This window comes from Anomalospiza imberbis, chromosome 3 (assembly GCF_031753505.1).
Source record: "Anomalospiza imberbis isolate Cuckoo-Finch-1a 21T00152 chromosome 3, ASM3175350v1, whole genome shotgun sequence".
NCBI classification, from domain to species: domain Eukaryota; kingdom Metazoa; phylum Chordata; class Aves; order Passeriformes; family Viduidae; genus Anomalospiza; species Anomalospiza imberbis.
In genome coordinates this window covers 111,225,113-111,241,266 of record NC_089683.1, presented here as the reverse complement: position 1 = coordinate 111,241,266, position 16,154 = coordinate 111,225,113, and the positions used below count along the sequence as shown (strand labels likewise).

Below are 16,154 nucleotides of genomic sequence, written 5' to 3'. Positions count from 1 at the left end.
ATAGTCAGACACCAAACAGGAGGGGAAAAAGAAGCTCATCATCAAACCTCATTCTTTGTGGGCATTTAGAATGCTATTGCAGGTATAGAACCTTCAGAACTATTTCTTCTGGATCTTCTCCTCCTCCTCTCAATTCTAACTCTCCTTCCTACTACAGCTGCCTTTACTTTACATTCCTTTTTTTCCTCCCTTATTTTCCCTCTCCATGTCAAGGAAAATGACTTTTCAGTAGTAAAATGAGAGCCAAAAAACCCCAGTAGACATATAAAGTTTTCTGGTCACATATTCCAATTCTGTATTTGTCATTCACAAATTTTATCATTCTGCAAATGATAAAATCCCAGACTACTGAAGGCAGAAATAAGCAGAGCTGATAAACAGGAATTCCATGAAGGGCATGCCCTTTAGGAACTTGCTCACCTGTGTGTCATTAGTCTCTGTGTATGTTAAGTGACACATTCTAGCACTTTTTTTTAGCAGTTATTTATAGACTGAGAAGCACAGCATGTTTCAGCGCTGAAACTAAGACTGGGCTCAGGAAACTGGTCTAATGTGACAAAAAAAATCTCAGTGTAATTCAGAGAATATAAATTACTAGTGTGCATTTATGATGACACCAAGTAGTCAGGGGCTCACCAAATGCCTGTTTGGACAGCCTTTAACTGAAAGGGCAGAGGAGCCAAAGGGGAAATGAAGTAGGCAAAAATGCCTTGCAAAAGTCAAAAAGGAAAGTGAAAGCTGATGTGTGCACCCAGCTCCCCAAAGCAAAAATATGCTTTTGGCTTGCAAAAAAAAATTAAAAAGAAAAAAAAAAGCTGTTTCCAGAGCCAATGCAATGACTCGAATTTAAACTTCACAAAAACCAGCATGTGTCCTACTGCAAATTAACTAACTACCCAGCTGTTCCTAAAGAATCATCCAAAACCCTCCTAATCTATAAAGCTTTTAGCCAATCTTGTAAAAATTCTATGTACCTACTTGCAAGACAGGTGTGGGCTTTTCTGAACTGCCTCATAAAATTGGAGTAGCCAGTTGTAAGGAGGTTTTGATAAACTGACTTTGTAAAATTGCCAAAATTCTACCCAAAATGCATTTTATCTCAAAAACCTACTCAGCCTACCCAAGGGATGTATATGAAGAAAAGAAGAATTCCACTTCACCAAGCAAGAGCACTTTTTTTTTTTCTAGCAGAACTGCAGGTACAGGTATTGCTCTTATATTTAGGGTCAAAGTATCACCCCTCATTCTGAAAAAAACCCATCTTTTCTAGCAGAACACTGAATGCAAACACACAGCAAGGAAAAACCAGATCTGTTTTTTCTTAAGGAATCAAGCCTGTGTAGTATATTATAATGCACTTATGAAAGTAGTCTGTGCTTCCAAAACATGATACAAAAACATTTTACTGCATGGGGAGGGAAAAATAAAAAACAAACAACCTAAGTTTAGCTGTCTAGTTACTGATGGTTCCTGAAAAGAGATGATAATTTAATTCCCAAAGGGGAAGGGCAAGCTTTAACAATCAAATCCTCTGACCTCGAAGTGTCAGGCATCTTTGAAACAGGATGTTCCTTCCTTCAGATTTTCAGCTCTGCTTAACCAAAGAAGCTGGCAAAGAATTAACAAAATCCTTCCCACTCCTGTAAGGATGGACTTTTGGGTGAATGCAGAGAATCCTCAGCTCAGAGGGGTCATGTCATAACTGCTTAGGGGAACTGAAGCAAATTAGAACAGCTGCATTAGAAATGAGAAACATTTCCTAATCACCAAATATTAATAAAATCGATTGAGCTGATTTACAAGCTAGATATCCTTGTGCAACAACCCTTTTTAAACAATCCCTGAGTCCAAAAGTAATAAAGCTAAATTCACATCTGCTGCAGCAACAGGCATTCAGATGCTAACCTGGGTGCAAACAATTGCTCCTCTTCCTTTGGTCACCTTTTATAGACTACAAGCACATGCAAGAAAGCAGTGAACACTTGAATGTCAGTGACATATCACACAGGTAGACACTTATCAGCACTTCACTAAAAATAAACAAACAAACCCAATACAATACATTAATAGAAGAAAAGAATAGGAAATCCAAACTCTCCCCTCCCCGATTCTAAAAGAGAACTTCTAGAAAATGCAGGTAAGAAAGAAAAGATGACATAACACAATCAACTATTAAAGTATCACAAAGTATCATAAATTTCCTCTAAAATGAGGGAACAAATGTCATCGTGGATGGGGAAGACCAAAATATTTTTTGGTTGTAGTTAGAAATATACCAGGACAGGGACATAATTTATTAATTCAAATCTTGAAGTTCATGTGAACCTTCTGGCTTACAGGTCTGGTGGTATATTAAAACCCTTCACAAGCCTTCAGTTTTAGTGGATTATTCTGCCCCACCCTTAACTTCCCTAACCTTTCCAATATGATTTAAGAGGTGCTGGCTGCTTGCTGTAGCATATCTTACATGTTTTTTCAGGATTAGCTAAATACACACCAGGTAATCTGAGGCACTCAGAGCCTAATCTGACAAACACTGGACAAATTCCAGAGTTATAAAAATTCACAGCAGCCATGCAGCCAGGTTACCTGCTCTCTCCTCATTACAACCAATATTTTTAATAGCAGCTTGAACAGGTTTTTAGGCTTTGATTCTAGTGGTCCAAGGGCAGGCTTGAAGTACAATGGTTTGGGGTTTTTTAAACTTTTTTAACTGGAGACTTACAAGCCTGAAGGCCTTGAACTTTGTTGCATGGACAGAGGGTTTTCAAAATTAGGCAGGGAACATTTCAAGTAACTACCTTGACAGACTTGAATGAAAAGCTGATTTTATCAACTCTAAGTTGACTGTAAGGGCTGCAGAATGGCTGGTCACACTTAGCTTACCCATTAAAGATAATAAGAATTTGGTAACATGCTGGTAAGAAAGCCAAAAAGCATCAGACTCACACCAAAGTGTCACATTTCTCCCCTTCTCTCCCCACAAAAAGGCACCAATCTCTATCTAATAAACTAAGAGTAAAAATTTCTGATGGAAATCTATCAACTCAAAACTCTCTTGGGTGACATTACATTTTGAAATGACAGGATAATATGCAGCACAGATTTTTCCAACGAGCTGAAAAAATACAGCTGACAAAGTAACTTTTTAATGGGTGGATTTTTTTTTTTTAATAACAAATTTTATAGGTACTTAATAGGATTTTTCTAAGGTAATTAGACAACTAAAATGAGACAACTAAGTACAAAGGTGCCACAAAACTCCTGGGATGTATTTTAGAACTTTCAAACATATTTAGTGTAAGATTACTTCTGCCTGCTCTATTACTGAATTTGCTTAGTCAGCTGCAGAAAAATGAAGCCCATTGTACTGGGTCTGGCTGAGATGGAGTTAATTTCCCCTCACAGAGCTGTGCTTTGTACTGGCAGCTAGAAAGGTGTGGATAACACCCAGAGTTTCAGCTGTGCTCACACAGCATCATCAGCGCTGTCTCTCCAACATTCCTCACTATCACCAGGAGGATGTGGGTGGGCAACATCCTGGGAGGAGACACAGCCAGCACAGGTGAGCCAAGCTGACCAAAGGGACATTCCTTATCCTATGGCATCTGCTCAGGGACTGGCAGATATTAAAAAACAAAAACAAAACAAAAAAAAAAAAAAAAAAAAAAAAAAAAAACTAAAAGAAAGGAGGGCATTTGTTATTTAAGACATTTGTCTTCCAGAACATCTCCTATCCCTGCTGAAGCCCGGCTTCCCTAATGGGGAAGCAGAGAATAAAATCTTCTGTTTCCCTTTGCTTCTGCATAAATTATTTCTTCCTGTATTAACTGCCTCTACCTTGACCCCTGAGGCTTTTTCCACCTTTCTGCCCCTGAGGAGAGGGGTGACAGAGCTGCTCAAGTCAACCCACCAGCACCTGGGGGGTGGGTTGGGTGCACAAACAGGCTCTTTCACAATGCTAGCACACATTTCATCACAGATCACGGTGCACAGTCCTGGAAGTGCACAATCCTAAAAGTAAACATGCTCAATTATTTCAAAATATCTCTCCTTGTGTTGCATATAAAGATAAAATCAGCAAGGACTAGAAGGCTGGAGTATTTTTGGTTTTATTTTTGTCATTTTGGGTTGACACTTTTCACCTTAGGAGAAGAGACTCATGAGCTGTAACAACACCCAGGAGAGTCCAACTCCCCGCTGAAGCAGGGGAAAGGTGCCACAGTCCCAGCCAAGTCATCTGACAGCTGGGAGGACACACTGGCAGCACTGGGGCTGACACAGAGCACTCCTTGCAGCCTCCCTCATGAACCATAAATTTGAACACAGCCCAGCACTGCTGAAGAAGATGTGCTCAGATTTTACAAAGAGGTGCTACACACAGCAATAGAAAATGCACCATGCATCAGGTCTGCTGCTGTGCTGAACAAAAGGACACGAGCCTAAGACACACACTGTGATATTCCAAAGATACCGAGTGGTATCTGGTTAATCTTGTAGCATGATGAACAGATTTTGTTGTTTGTGGTTGGCCCTAATGAGGTATCAGATATTAGAGAATACACCTAAAGCAATAAATTATACATGCAAGAAAATTACATAACACTAGCTGACGACATCTGGGTTTTAGAACAGCGTCAGAGGATGTATTTGTCAGGGCATTCCCTCTAACAACTGGGAGAGAATTTTTAGAAACAGCATTACAGCATCAACTCCATCATCTTCAACCAAACAACAAGAGGGCTCTTCCTGCCCCCTCCTTTCCTCCCCCTGCACCTTGACTGCAGGAGCAAGGACGAAGTCAGCAGGTCTCTCCTGCATTGCAGTGCTAGCACTGGACAGCAAACAAACTTGCACGGAAGATCTGGTCATGCTGCTCTGATTCAAAGGCTGAACTTTTACCAGCAGGCTTATGCTGACATTTAGAAAGCAGCAAACCTCAAGAGATACCTCTGAAATTACATCACACTAATACACAAGCAAGTGAGAAAAATATCTTGAGGATTGTATTTTCAGTATCAATTAAGCTCCCCATGTGCGGGGCCACGTCAGCCCTGGTTCTCTCTGTTCACCCACGATGTATCTGCTTTGTTTTAAGTAACAATAAGTTAATTGTTTCAGCATTTGCCATTTACCTGTCCATGTGACAGACTCTTCTGCCTCAGCTATGCCACAGCACTTTTGCAAAGTTCTTGAAACAGACAGGAAACAGCTAGGGCAGGCTTGTGAGACAGAGCAGCATCAGTCTGATTCCTCTTTTCTGAAGTGTTGCTTATTATTAACGTGAGGCTGACAAGATCTTAGGCAGGCAGCAATTTAGCTCTCTGTGATCACACTAACATTCCTCACTTAGGAATGACTTGGACAAATAACATGTAAAACGCTCCCCACAGCTCTCAATAAACCACTTTTTTAACAGGTTTCCAAAGCCTGGATCCATTCTGTTGAGGGGCTACGTGCTTTACTGAAAAGACTAATTACATGGCAGCTTGGGCTACCAGCGTCTATTCAAGACCAACAGCAGTCTCCTGTTTTTTTAACATATTATATAGTTATTTTTTCAGGAAGCAGTGCTAGAATGGAAACACATGTGATAAAAATAATTCTACTCATCAACTATTTCACCCTACCATTAACATTTTAAATATGTCGAAGGTTAACATCCATCTAACACTGCGTGTTCTGATAAATCAAAACACTAATACTAGCAAGACAAGCTTGCAACGTAAAAAGAAAAAGAGAAAAATGGAATCTGTGCCTGGTTAGGACGCAGGCAACAGATTAATTTGTAAAGTTCAGCTTAATCTAGAGCTGCCCCACTAGCTCCTATGCGATCAGTAGCATCCAACCACGAGCCGGCAGCACCATCGCTGCGCTGCTTCAGTGCAGAGCCGAGACAAAGAACAGCACAGCGCACACCCGCCAGAGCCCAGCGGCGCCGCAGCGAGCCCAGGACACGGACCGAGGGCTCGCCGCCGCCCCGCACGGCCCGGCCCGGCCCGCAGCGGGAGCCGTGCCGGGAGGCGGCGCGCCACGTCCCCGGGCCCGCCCCGGCGCGGCCGCTTGCATAATGCGGCAGCTGCGGGAGCGCTCCGGGCCAGGGCTTCAGGCGGGGACGTAAACAAACAGAGCCGTGGGCCCCGCGTTCCCCGGCCCGCCGCCCACCAAGCCACCCAGCGGTGAGAGCCGGGGCCCGGCCGGACAGCGCGGTGCGCCCGCAGCCCTCCCGGCACGGCGCCCCCGCCCCGGGCCGGGCAGCACCGCGGCCGCCCCCGGGCGCACGGCGCCGCGCTCTTCCCGCCTCTCAGGGAACCTGCGGTGACGACCCGGTCCCCGGACGACGCGCTCCTCCTCCACGTCCTCCCAGAAAACGCACCGGGCACCGCTTCCTCAGCGGCCTCTCCGCACGGGGCTCGAACAGAGCCGGCTCCGCCGCACTCAATCGCCCCCTGCGCGACACGCGGCCGGCGGCGCCGACTGACCTGGCGGAGCGCAGCGGCGCTCCGGGCCCCCGCTCGGTCGCTCGCTCGCTTTGTGCGGGGCTGCGGACAGAGCAGCCCGGGCTCCCCGCCCTCCTGCCGGGGCCGCCGCCCGGGGCCGCCTGCCGGGGGTGGGGAGGGGGCGGCGCGGCCCCAACCGGTTCCAACTGCCCCCCGCCAGCCACGTCACCGCGCCCGCGGCCCCGCCGCAGCCAATGGGAGCGCGGGAAGCGCCGGGGGCGGGGCCCGTTCCTCGACAGCCGCGGGGACGGAGGGCGGGCCCGGGGCGGGCCCGGGGGAGGCGTGGGGAGCGCGGGGAGCGGGGGCAGGCGGGCGGGCTCCGAGGGGCACGGGGGCGGCTTGCGGCCGCCTGCGAACGGCGGGGGAGCTCTGCCCTACCCACCTCTCCCGAGGGCCGAGCACCAGCGCTTCCCCGCGCCATCCCCCCGGTACCTTCCTCAGAGAGCGCGGCGCCGCTCCCCCAGCGCTCTCCCGACACCGCAGCGCGACCCGACCTCCTCCAGCCCCGAGACCTCCTCAGGAGCGCGCACCAACCGCCCCTTGCCGCCGCCCCCACACACCCCTACAGCACTCCCGCTGTCCCCGCGGCCGGCGGCGTGCACTGACCTGGCGGAGCGCTGCAGCCGGCTGCCCACCCGTTGGTGCGGGGCTGCGGGCGGCGCTTGGCCGGGCTCCTGTTGGCGCTGCCCGGGGCCGCTGACAGCGGCGCGGCCGGATCCAGCTGCCCCCGAGCGCAGCGGGGAGGGCGCGGCCACGTGACCCGCCCGGCTGACGCGTCACCCTGCGGCCCGGCCCCGCCCCGCCCCCTCCCGCCGCAGCCAATCAGGGCCGGGCGGGCGGGGCGCGAGCGGCGCGCGCCGTTCCCTTGAAAGGGCCGGCGCTGAGGGAGCGCTGAGGGCGCGGGCCGGGCTTCGGCCGCCTTCCGCGGTCGGTCCGGCTCCTCCGTACCCGGCCTGCGGGTGTAACGCTAGCCCTAAGGGTAGGGAGTTCTGCTTCCTGAAGGTTTGCCGTGGTTCAAGCCGGATGCGAGCCTCTGATTTTCTTTTTTTTTTTTTTTTTTTTTTTTTTTTTTTTTTTTTTTTTGTGTGGTATAAGGGGGCAGGCGCTTTGCCTTTCCTCAGAGGCTGTGATTTCACTTGTTTCGATGGTGGCTGCCTGTCGCTGTGAGCTTTTGTGTGCAGAGAATCCATTTATGCTGTGTTGGGGGTTAGTGCTGCTGCAGGGATGCTGCTCTACGTTGTCCTTCAATCTGCCACTTAAATAGAGGACTGTTTTCCATTTATTCCTGCCCTGCTGGTCTAGCTGTGTTTATAAGTAATTTGTGACGTTCCACTGGGTGTTGTTGGAAAAGCTAGTGTTGGTATCAGGTGCTGTCTATCAGAAAAGTGTGTAATGCATCTAAACTGCTGGGGTCTCTGTGTTAGTGTTTCAAGCTTCAAGGAAAGAAAGGTAGGGGCAAGTATGCAATTAAAGGAAAATATAGCTGAAAGCAGCTCCTTTTTAAGTGTAAAAGGTAAGAGGAATTCCTCTGGGTGAGGAGGAGGGAGAGTTGGTGGAAAGTGATTCCCTTGTTAAACACAGGCGTGAACTACTCTAATTACAAACCCTTAGTATTTAGGAAAATATTAGGAGCATCACTTCTCCAGCTGTATTCACTACTGGGGGAAGAAAGGATAAAGAAACTTCAGGGAAAACAGTATTTAGGAAAGCAACTGTCTGCTTTTTTTGTCTTTCCTGTTTTTAAGATTTATTATTTCAAGGAATTTGTTGTAAAGCAGGAATCGAATTGAGCACTTTCAAGTATTGTTTGGTGTGTTAAACTTTTCAAAGACATATTATAAAATTGTACCATTAATATTTTTGTTAAAAACTAGAAATGTAACACTTGGTCTCATTCAGCCCTAGTGTTAATTAAAAAAAAAAAAAAAGGCTTTATTTTGTCCAACTAATATTGCATTTCCTGCCATAATTTACTGTAGCTAAAAATTACAGTTTAGACCCTTAATGGATTTGAGACATACTCATGTGTTCATTTTATTAAAGATGTGCATCAGTGTGGAGCAAGTAGGAAAAGGGTGGCATGGAAAATACTGTTTTATGTTGACTTAAGAAAAGTCTACATTTAATTAAGCTTGCCAGCATGCTTTCTTTTCTCCTCCCTAAGGACTTGCTTCAATATGGTTGGGTCAGATGAACTCATACTTTGCCATGATGCAGCAGACAAGTCTCAGCTACTCTTCAAGAGAATATAAAACTGTGCAGTAATTAGAGCAGGTGGATCAGTTTATAGAGCTCTTTTTAAGTGTCTGTTGAAAAAGCTAAGGTTGATGATCTGCTTTCATTTTCTGTAAAGAAAAAAAAAAAGAAAATAAGAAGAAATGAAACAAGGAAAATGGGATTTTAAATTATAAAACCTGTGTTGAATTGAGGTGCTGTTTGCAAAATCCCAACGAGATCCAGAAAGACAAGGTTACGAGATCTGTTTCCAGTGGGCAAGCGCAAGCTCTATTTAAACCATGTGTGCACCTGATGGAAAATATGTTTTCTCATTGAATAAAAATTTAACAGGGTGAATGAGAATTGCTAATACTTAACCAGAGGGTAAAAATGTTCTGTCTTTGTTCTGGCAGTGGCACTGTAGTGATGAAGTCCCTGAGCAGGAGTGAAGGAGCCAAAGGAAGATGCTGAAGGTTCATGGAGAATCTGCCCTCTCATCGTGTCTTGTTCCCTGCCATGACAATGTGGAATGAGGTTGCTTGGAGGTGTTGTGTGCTGTAGGTGGAAAATCAAAGCAGCCTTGAGGCTGCACTGGCTGAGATGGGACTGAAATGATTTTTATAAATAACGGGACAAATACTTGCCCAAGTGCAGGAAATAAATGCTTGAGGCTGATGTTTACATTACACTAGCAAACCTACACTAAAAAGGCACTAGGAAATGCCTTCAGGTTTTCTGTCTGTTTGTGTAGCCAATGGAGTCTTTTCTTCAGCTGCCAGAATTCAAGATTCAACCTATAATCAAGCTTCATTGATACTACAAGTAGCTATAAAGACTGTGAGCATCAAATTCCAGCTGTGCTTTCTCTCTCACAGCCTGCACTGAGTTCCAGTGATCTGGTTTTACTGACACCAGTGCTCACAGCTGCTGAAAGCTGCATATACAGGTGAATTTCACTCCTCGTTTTACTGCACTTGATCTTTTTGCAGTTGTTCTGGGTCTGGTGGGTAATTGTGAATAAAAATAGCTGGTAAAACTGTGCAAATGAAAGCACAGCATTAGGCATGCAGTGTCAAATTAATGTTCTTTGATCTTTTGTAGAATCACTTATAGTTGAAAATACGCTTCAGACCTTTCCTCTGGCACTGAGAATATTGCTGTATCACCACCTAATGGGAAATCTGGACAGTTTATGGGCACTAAAGAAAAGTGATGCTATGGGATATGAAAAAATAGCAAGAAAGCACCATGCTGCCAGCATGGCAAAAGCCTCTCAGTCTCATGGAGAATGATAAGAAATTAATATTAGAAAAATTGCCCCTTGTGCAATGGCATTTTTTCTGTAATGTTTACTGCAGTACAGAATAATGTACTTTTCTATGTGAACAGGTCAGCAGTTTGTCGCCAAAAGCAGGGTGGCCAGCAGGCTGAGGGAGGTGACTCTGCCCCTCTGCTCTGGTGACACCCCACCTTGCAGTGCTGTGGCCAGCTCTGGGGTCCCCAAGAGGAGAAGGGAGAAGCTCCTGTTGGACAATTCCAGAAGATGCTCAGAGGGCTGGAGCACCTCTGCTATGGAGACAGGAGAAGGGAGCTGGAGTTACTCAGCCTGGAGAAAAAAGGGTTCCAAGGAAACTTGGGAGTCCTTCAGTCCTTTAGGGACTTCAGAGCCTCAAAAGAGGCTACAAGGATAGCTGAAGAGGGATTTTCTACAAGGGCATTTTGTGATGCTGGAGTGGTTTGGAGCTGCAAGAGGGGAGATTGAGACAAAATGTTAGGAGGGAATTCTTTACCTGGAGGTTAGCAAGACACTGGGTGCTGGGGGAAGATGTGGATGACCTGTCCCTGGAAGGGCTCATGGCCAAAACCATTCTGTGACTGGGACATTGAGTTATAGGTTGTTTAGGGTTTTTCCCCCCTATTTTGATTCTTCTCTATGTTCCCTCTCATCCTCCCAGTCCCAAATTTATATGGAGGGGAAAGTTAAGGCATTCTTCAGTGAGAATTACTGCTTTTGTCATATTCTCTAGAGCTTTGCAAAGTGGGCTGTGAGAGCATCGTTAAATATAAAATAGCAAAGTAACAAGTATAAAGTATCATAAATATAAAATGAAACCCTCTTATGGCTACTATTAACAAAAATCAAATTTATAACAGGAAAAAAGAGTTTAACTTTCTTCTGTCAAAAATTCAGTCACTTTCAGACACTGTTAATTATTATGTCTAATTTGGCATTGGTGATAGTGTTACAACAAAAAGTATTCAAAAAATAAACCCCAGAAAACCCCAAGTGCCAAGAGAATATGGCAGGCATTACATTTTGATTTGAAATGAGACATGCTATGATTTAGTTTTGAGGGTTCAAGCATGATTTGCTTCTTGATCTGAGCTAGTTTATAGTTTCTGAAATGAAAATTTGATAATTGGGGGGGTTGGTTTTGTGATTTTTTTTTTGTTTGTTTGTTTGATTTTGGGGCTTTTTTGTTTGGTTGGTTGTGGTGGTGGTGGTTTGTTTATGAAACACTTAAAGGAATAAAGTACCAGACAGTCACAGCACCACGTTTAAACTGGCCAAAGTCAATTGCAAATGGGAAACTTTTTAGGTTTTAATACAAGTAGAATAAGTTCTATACTCAGGTTTTTTGTATATAAATATAAAACTGAGGTTATATCCATAACTTAATAATAATACAAATATTTACGTTCTTTTGTAAATATGAATGTTTATGTGGTTTTTGTGAACTCCTAGCTCTGTTTACATGCCACTTACAAGCTGTTCTCTTGTGCTCTTGCACAAAACCACCTTGTGGTACTAGCTCCATCTTATCTCTGCAGTTGTACTCTTCTGCTAGTTTTCCCAGCAATACTCATTTCACTGTGTAAGAAACAATGAAAATGGTCAGAAAATGAAGAGCAGTTATGGAATACGACACAGGTAATGTTTTTATTTATTTTTTTTAATCTGGAGAACAGGGAGCAACACCTTCAGTTAAGGAGAGACAGAGCTTCCTATGACAGCAGGAAGGTTTGACTCTGCTGTCATTTAAAATCCCATTCCAAAGGTCATGTTTGTGTTTTAGATGAAATGTGAGGCTGACCTTTATGCTCTGCCGGATAACAATAGTAGTGATGCAAGTGCTTCCTTTGAATTCTGCAGGTAAGGAGTAGCTACAACGTGGGGTTTGTGGTGTGGTGGTGCCCAGTGTTTTGCAGGGGAGAAGGAAAATTGTGTTCTCAGTGACTTGTGTGAACACCAAAGGGGCCTGAAATTTGCTGCTTTTTGTCTGTTGGGTCTCTGTACTTCCAGACTCACCACTTCTTGAAGTGTGCCTCTACTGAATATACCAATATGGAGAAAGTAAATGGGACAAATCTAATCAGGAGAAAATGTTGGCTTTTCCTGTCCTCCATCACTTGCATTTCTCCTCCATCTGCCACACATAGTCCTAATGACAGAGAAATGTGGTTTAAGTTCCAATTATTGACATGAAAGTCTTTAAAAGTAGACTGAAACATCATCTTCCTTTTTATGGTTATTAAATAGTATCAATTCCCATGTTTACTGCAACACCTGTGCTGTTGTTCCTGGAAATGCAGCCATACCACAGAGACAGTTTATTTCTTGGGAGCAAAGCTCAGCCTGAGGAGAAGCTGAGGTTGTCCCTGCCTTAAGCCAGCCTAACACCTGGCTGCAGCATTTTGACTCTGCTACACCTCCTCCTGCACTCCTACCTGCCCTTTGTATTCTCTCTGGCCCTTGTCTAAGCTTTCACTGAACTAGGACAGTTCTTTGTCAGAAAGTGGAGGGGTTTGCTATGGGTGTTGTTTTGTTGCTGGTTGGTTTTTAATGAGGTTAGCTCTGTGTTGAGTCAGTGGGCTGAAACAATTCAAATTCAGGTTGGATGAATGTTGGCGCTGTCTTGGTTTAAGTGGGGACATCAGCAGGCAGAAGCTGAGCAGTCCTTAGCTTTTAGGGAGCTCCTTGTTGTGACAAAGAACAGCTCAAGCAGATTGATCAATTGATGTTTAAAACAAAGTGAGCCATCTCAAAGTGGACTTCTGTGGGCAAATGTGAGAACATGTCACTTACTTTACACTTCTCTGTATTCTTAGCTCTCTCTGTTGTGCTCAGCCAGTAACTCTTGTAAACAAAACATTCCTATTCTGCTCACAGCTTTGGAAATATCAAAAAACTAATTATTTTTTTAAAAAATGTATTAAGGTTAATAATATACAAACCAAGAAAACTTTTTGAGTAATTCTGATGCTTGTTCTCCTTTCTGGGGGAAGAACTCTCATTTTCAAACTCCTGAGGATAGATATGGGTATATGTAACTTGAAAAATGACAACATCCTTTGAGTCTGACAGTTCTCCATGTGAAGCTGTTCACAAGTTTGCCATTTACCTTTTAGTCAAAGCCTTAAAAGTTAAGAGCAGCCCCCATGAAAATGCAAGATCAGTGATAAAAGACACATTGTACAGCTGAACACTGAACAATGCATAGCATTTGTGTGGCAGCAAAAACTGGTTTATCAGGTTCACTGCAGACAAGTATAGATAAGCTCTTGAAATACTGTAAAATCTATTGGAGTGTTCAATGGATAGTCTCACCAAAAAAAAAAAAAAAAAAAAAAAAAGTACCAGGACCAAAGGCAGTAAAATAAGAGCTGCAAAGTCTAGGCTGTAACTGGTGTGAGGTAGTGAGAACTCAAAGCCAGCCTGTTGGCTGATGTGAACACTCTTTTATGTGGAGAAAAAGCCCCACAGAAAAGCACTGAAAATCCTGCCCAGCTGCTCTTGGGCATGGGAGCAAAAGGCATCCAAGTGTGCTGGAGTACTGGCTTGGTCCCAAGCCTGTGTGCATGGGCAGCACAGATAAAGCACAGCCAGGCCCCAGACAGATAAATGACTGATTAAATGAAGTGTGTGAGCCTCTGTCCTGGTGCTGCTGGCAGCTCTGCAGTGAGATTGCAGCTGCACAGCTCAGCTGCTGCTCACAATCCAGGGAAACTGCTTTTTGCTGGAAACACTGCAGAAGGGCAAAACCTCCATGCTGTATTGCAGCTCTTCCTCCAGGGACCTGACCCTGATGAGGAGTGGGGTGAAATAATGATTAAAAGAGTCTGTGGGGAAGGCTCCTGGTAAGGAAGAGCAGTGCTGCAGTCCCAGGCTGAACCCAGAGCAGTACAGAACACAGCAAGTTCCCTGGGGGTGCTACTGGCAGGAAAGGGGGCACAGTTTCGAGGTGGCAGAAAGTATCTTTTTGTTGCACCTTGCAGTTCTCTGGGCTGCTAAAAAAACTTCTCTGATTTGTTGAGAGGTGATCTGAGGCACTCACCAATTTTGTTAGCAATTGCCTTGGGCTCAGACTGTGTTACAGAGAGAGGCTGCTCCAGAAACAGCACCCACATACTCCCCAGGTGAAATAGTATTTGCCTTTAAATTCTGATAGTATTGAACTATGGCCAGTTAGGCACTATGCAAAACTTTCACATTTCTAAAGTACAGATGAATGGGTAGCATTGAGGAGTGAAATGAGCACAGAAATTATCTCAGTGTTAATGGAATGCCTCTGGTGTTTTCCTGCTCTCTTCTAGAACAAGATGCAGCTGTAATTATTTCTGCTGTTTTCATTCAAAGTATTGATGCACAAATAGTTACAGCCCTCAAGAACTGAACCAGTTTTTAACAATATTAAACCAGAGTTCCAGTATCCTGTGGACTCAGAACATAAGTTGTGTAAGAGGATAACAAGAAACTCAAAGGACTTTTTTTGGAGAGTAAACATTCACCCTTGTTCACTGGAACTAGAATCACAGAATGGTTTGGGTTGGAAGGAAGCTTTAAGGAACACAGAATTATAGCATGGTTTCTGTTGGAAAGGGCCTTTGAAGACCATCTCATCCTTCCATGGGCAGGGGCACCTTGAACTAGATCAGGGTTTTCAGAGCTCCATCCAATTTGGCCTTGAACACTTCCAGGGATGGGGCACCCACAACTTCTCTGGACAGCTTGCTCCAGTGCCTCACCAATTCCTGGTGTCCAATCTAAACCTAACCTCCTTCAGTCAAAAACCATTGCCCTGTGCCCTGTTATTACAGGCCCTGGTAGAAGGTCTCCCTCCATGTTTCTTACAAGCCTCCCTCAAGTATTGAAAGGCCACAATAAGGTCTTCCAGACTAATGAATACTGAGAATCCAAGAGCAGAAACCTCTTTTTCAGCAGATCTCAGGACTGTGTGCATGCAGTCAAAATCTGTGGAGATTCTTAGATGCTGCCTGGAATGAGGACTCTTCTAGGGAATGGGTGTATGAGGTACCTGCAAAATCCCAGGGATGGAATTACTGGGAGGATTTTGAATGGAGCAGGCTGATTCTGAGACAGGAGACTGCCTCGCCTCAACAAACTCCTGGGTGAGCTTTCCAATTCCTTTATCCAAGGGATCTTCTGCAAAGGGTCCTGAACCACACCAAGGATCAGGCTGAATCAGATCAAAGTGATTGAAAATACAGTAAATGAACCAGGGTTTGACATATTCTGAAGCACAGTTTGTGACTTGTGCATAGGCATTTTCACACCCAGTGTGAAGTAGAAATAAAGTTTATTTGTTTTCAAACCCTCTAGAGGACCAAAGGGAGTAATTCAATTACAGCAGGAAAGGAAAAGAAGGAGTCACCAAAAAAAAAAAAAAAAAAAATAAAACAAGGCAAAAAGAGAGAGAAAATTCCTTGAAAAAAATACACATTGGGAAAGAGTTCAACTTAAATCCAAAGCAAGGGGAACTGACCTTAAAATATTGTGACTACTCAGTCATTTATTTCCTGTTTATTTCTCTTTGCTTTGTTTTGCAACATGCTCCAGACTCTTAGAACTTTCTAATATAAATAAAGAGGTATGTTTTTTTGGTCAAATAACTTCCCACACAGCAGATGTTTCTACAAAAATAAGTATTCAGAAAATCCTTTTTGTTTCAACAGAGAAAGTATTTTTCAAACTACTGTAGAAATAAAACAAGATATCTTGTTTTTCCAACTGGTGCACTTGCACAAAATGCCTTCACTCAGAGATGGTTTTATATTTATCAACTGAGTTGCAGCATCTTTCACAAAATGTTTTAAAATGAAATATTACGTATTCTGGAGTAGGAAAGTTTTTGTCGGCATCTCTTTCCCACTTGTGTGTTTTAAAGACTGATTTTGCTCAGCAGGTTTTCCCTCTGAAGTGGCACATGAGCTCTGCCTCGCCTGTCCTGCCTGTGCACCTTCTGTCCTACGTGACCAAGATCCTCCTCTGCACCCCTGGGAGCGTAAGTGGGCAAGATGGTGCATGGCTTTTCCAGATCTCAGTAAGAAAACCCCAAGAACAAGTGGCATAATAAAACAGATATTGTAATACAGTAGAATGAAAATAGGAATAAAGCAGATCCTGCTGTCTTCAGG

At 44.4% G+C, this 16,154-nt stretch overlaps 1 protein-coding gene across 4 annotated transcripts in view; it reads right to left on the bottom strand.

Annotated features, from left to right (window-relative positions):
* GPCPD1 (glycerophosphocholine phosphodiesterase 1) overlaps positions 1–7,246 on the bottom strand; it is a 42,667-nt gene extending 35,421 nt beyond the window's left edge. The window contains exon 1 of one of the 4 annotated variants that reach the window (XM_068186461.1): positions 7,107–7,246. The gene's annotated coding sequence lies outside the window, so the exon portion shown is untranslated. Of the gene's footprint in view, positions 1–2,811; positions 2,837–5,849; positions 5,875–6,482; positions 6,507–7,106 lie in introns of those variants that run through there. The other 3 variants (XM_068186464.1, XM_068186462.1, XM_068186463.1) reach the window with 3 other exon arrangements.
* Between the last annotated feature and the right edge of the window lie 8,908 nt (positions 7,247–16,154).